The sequence below is a fragment of the Elephantulus edwardii genome, unplaced genomic scaffold (genome assembly GCF_000299155.1).
Source record: "Elephantulus edwardii isolate Elephantulus edwardi_28Jun2011 unplaced genomic scaffold, EleEdw1.0 scaffold00099, whole genome shotgun sequence".
Classification (NCBI taxonomy): Eukaryota; Metazoa; Chordata; class Mammalia; order Macroscelidea; family Macroscelididae; genus Elephantulus; species Elephantulus edwardii.
In genome coordinates, this window is record NW_006399849.1 from 4786381 (window position 1) to 4791184 (window position 4804).

The window sequence follows — 4804 nt, forward strand, 5'->3', positions numbered from 1 at the left end:
GATTTACACAATGCAATTCGTCTTTTGAGAAATTGTTAAAAAGCTCAATCTCTTCTCTGTCTATTATGGTGCTGCTAATTGGCCTCATGGTGAGAATCTTTGTCTTCTTAATGTTGAGCTTCAAACCATATTAAATATATATAGTCCGTGACCTTTTGTGGCAAATACTTTAGGTCCTCTTCAATTTCAGCAAGCAAGGTATGTCATCTGCATAACATAGTTTGTTGAGAGTCTTCCTCCAATTCTGATGCCACATTTCTTATAAAGCCCAGGTTCCTGAATGATCTGTTCTGCATGTAGATTGAAAAGGTATGGAGATAGGACACATCCCTGATACTCTCCTTTGCTGATTTTGAACCATGCAATGTTTCCTTGCTCTGTTCTGAGAATTGCTTCCTGGTCCTAGTATAGGTTTCACATGAGCACAATCCCTGTTCTCCTTAAAGTTAGCCACAATTTATTGTGATCCACACAGTCAAATGTCTTTGCATAGTCAATGAAACAAAGATAGACATTCCTCTTGTACTCTTTACTTTCTGCCAAGATCCATCTGACATTAGCGATAATATCTCTAGTGCCACGACTTCTTCTAAACCAAGCTTTCTTTCTAGTAGTTCTCTGTCAGTGTACTGTTCTAGTAATTTTTGGATAATTTTCAGCATTTTGCTTGTGTGTGATACTGCTTGATAATTTCCACACTGTTGAGTCACCTTTTTTTGGGAATGGGAATGAATATGTATCTCTTCCAGTCAGTTGGCGAGGTAGTCGTCCCCCAGATTTATTGGCAAAAACCTGGTGAGCACATCCAGGGCAGCATCTATTTGTTGAAATATGTCAATTGGTATTCCATCAATTCCTGGGGCCTTATTTTTTTCCAAGTCCATCAGAGCAACCTATACTTCCTCCTTCATCACCATTGCTTCTTTCTGGATCATAGAGCACACTTAGACTAAAAGATATGGCAACTGAAGCTGAGCCCTCAAATTTGGAAACACAAAGGAGGAGGAACGGTTGTAAGCAGAAACTAAAGATTGGATTTTTGTAAGGGGAAGTGTCTTTCATCTGCTCCTTTCAGTAAAATGGTTGTCTGACAGATACTGTTATCTGGTGTAGAGGATGGGTAAATAGTTTAATGGAATGGAGACAGGAATTCAGAAATAGATTCAGAAAACATAACATATAAATGAGCAATAATATTTCAAATCTTTGAGAAAAGGATTTATTTAATAAATGAAGGTTACAGTTGATGTCCCATTTGGAAAAACTAAAACTCGATCCCATACCTCCCACCATAATTTATTCCAGTTAAAGATTCCAATATTTTTTTTAAAAGCCCTCTAAAATGTTAAAAGAAAATTTAAATGTTTTTAATATCACAGACTAGGGAATCTTTCTTAATAGCATAAACCCTAAAAATATTTAAAAAAAGGATATTTGTTTGTTTCCTCTAAATGACAAAAAACAATGGAGACCCTTTAGACAAATATATAGGCTAAGAGAAAGTATTTATTAAAAATAAAAAAACCTAATATTTCATACTTATTCATCTAATACCTATGTTATAAAGCACATGTACTGTACATGCCACGTGTAACAACATTATAACACAAAATAGAACTGACCCATGAAGTTCTCTAAGTTATATATAAATCTTAATAGAAACAGAGTATCATATCTTTCTTTTTTGTGTGGCTAGTGAGTTTGAACAACTAATCTTTTTGTTAGCAGCCAAGTGCTTTAACTACTATGCCACTAGGTTTATATGTGTAGACTACCCCAAGATGCATTAATAATAATGGGTGACTGAAATGCAAAATTTGGGAACCAGGAAGAAGGCTCAGTAGCTGGAAAATATGAACTTCGTGACAAAAATGAGGCTGGGGATAGAAGATAGAATTCTGTACAATCGGTGCTTTATTCATAGCAAATACCTTTTATAAGAAATGTAAACACAGGCTATACACATGGATTTCACCTGATCAGAATGATTACATCTGTGGAAGGAACCACTGGAGACGTTCACTATCAGCAGTGAAAACTAGGCCAGGTGCTGATTGTAGAATAGACCATCAACTGTTCATATGCAAGTTCAAATTAAAACTAAAGAAGGTTAAATAATATCCACAGGAATAAAAATTTGACATTGAGTCTATCTCCCATGAATTAAAAAAACCAACTCAGGAATAGGTTTGAGGCCTTGAACAATAATGAACGAAGAGACCAGATAAGCTGTGGGAACATATAAAAAATATTGTTCACGAAGAATGAAAAAAAGTCGTTATCAAGAATGAAGAAGAAGAAAATACCAAAATGGATGTCAGATGGGACTCTGAATATTGCACTGGAGCCCTGAGAAGCCAAAGCAAAGGGAAGAAATCAAGAAATTAAGGTGCTGAATAGAAGATTTCAAAGGGCTGCTCCAGAAGACAAGGCAAAATATTATAATGAAATGTGCAAGGAGCTGTATTTGGAAAATCAAATGGGCCGAACTTGCTCAGCATTTCTTAAGCTGAAAGAACTAAAGAATACATTAAAGCCACGAGTTGCAATGCTTAAGGATGCTGATGGGCAGAATATCGAATGATTCAGGAAGCATTAAAAAGAAGATGGAAGGAGTATACAGAGTCATTGTACGAAAAAGAATTGGCTGACACAGAATTTCGAGAAACCACATATGATCAAGAGGCAATGTTGATGAAAGAGAAAGTCCAGTCTGCTCTGAAGGACTTGACAAAAAAAAAAAAAAAAAAAAAAAAAAAAAGCAAGCCCCAGAAATTGGTGGAAAATTGACATATTTCAGTAAACAGATGCTGCCCTGCATGTGCTCACCAAGTTGTGTCAAGAAATCTGGAGGACTACTGCTTTGGCTAACTGACTGGAAAAGATACATTTTTATTCCCATTCCTAAAAAAGGTGACCCGACAGAGTGTGGAAATTATCAAACAATATCACTAATATTACACACTAGCAAAATCCTGCTGAAGACTATCCAGAAAAGACTTGAACAGTACACTATGCTGGGAATGAAAACCAGGAAGAATGATACTGCATTAATGGTTAAAAAGACAATTTCAAGTTCTAGCCTGAAGTTCCTGCAGTTTAGTAGGCTAGAATTCCAGTTTCCAGATGCTGGTTCTCAGGGAAGGCTTGCTTTCTCTGTCAGAGTCTAGCTGTTTTTAAGAATTTTATTTTCTTTATTTTTGTACCATTCTAACCAGGACTGTCTGCTGTGCTCCTGGTGAGACTTGTCAGTGGTGGTAGCCAGCCACCATCCACATTGGTCTTTGGATTGTTGAGGTTGTGACTCAGGTTGTCCTTTTCCAGGGACAGTTCCCCCCTCAACCTTGTACACTTGTTGCTTCTCTGAGAGTGAGGGTAGCTCCTCACTCTTTTGGTGAATAGAAGATGACTGCTTGCAAATTTTTAATTCTCCAGATAAAGCTTTGTGAGCTGTTTTATGCTAGTTGCCCAAGTCGTCCCTTGAGGCTATGGTCTTAAGCTTTCAAATGGTCTTACGCTTTCAAATGTAGGAATTTGTTCTTAGAAGGTGTTAATTATATCTGAAGAACATATATAGTTAATTGTATGTGTTTGCCTATACTATTTGTGTTTATAGATTTTGAGATATATGTATATATATATATTTTTTTTTTTCTATCTGTTCTACTATATGTGTACATTTGTAGTTACCTACATATGTATGTGCCTGTCCTCATCCTTATGTGACTCTAGACTGGGTTATTCAATATTGGAGCTGGCCTCTTTTTATATGTCAGACTGTTTGGTAGAGGCCTCTTCTTCTCATAAGCACTTCTTAGAGATAACACTTTGCTTTGATCATGTATTTACTACATATGAATTCAGCCTCTTTTCTCATCACTGGAAACTGAAAAATATGTACTATCTAGAGCATGCTTTCCTTCACCTAGCCCCCAAACCTACTGACGGTTTTTATGTTTTAAAAGGTTCCTGAATAAGGAGCCCTGACAGAGAAATGGTTAAGTACTCATCAGCCAGCTATCCTCAGGAGAAAAGACCTGGGTTCAGCTCCTGCAAGCATTAAACTCAGTGATGTCAATTCTGATGCCTATTGACCCTGTAGGGAAGAGTAGAACTGTCCCATATGGTTTTCAAGACTGTATTCTTTATAGAAGCAGCTGTAACCGCTTTCTCCCACCAAGCTACTGTTTGGTTTGAACCACCAACCGTTTGGTTAGCAATTGAGCACTTCAGCTACTGCGTTACCAGGACTCTTTGTATAGGTTCTCAAAACTCATTTCTGTTCAGTTGGAACCAACTCATAGCTGACTCCCTTTGGGGTTTCAGAGGCTGTAAATCACAAGGAAGATTGCCCTTCTTTCTTCCTTGGATCAGCTGATGGATTGAAATTGCCTTACCCACTAGGCCACCAGTGTGCCCTCTGTAAAGATTACAGACCAGGAAACAATGAGGCAGCTGTACTTTGTCCTTAAGGGTTGCTATTGCTCAAAGTGGACTGGACGGTACTCAGTAAATATGTGGTTATCAAGTCTTGGCTCTTGGCATGTCTGAGTTCGCCCTGCTGGTAAGTAGTGGAGCAGGCTTTTAAATACTGAGATATTTGACTTTAGTGTAAGTCCTGACATGCATTGTAATATTTTTACATGGTATTTTTGAAGCACCTCTTAACCATAAAGTTGTTTTAAAAATAACATATATTATTTATATATGGAAAGCAGTATGGCGCTTTCTCAAAAAGTTGCAAATAGAGATACCATTTGACCCAGCAATTCCACTACTGGGAATATACCCTGAAGAGACCATA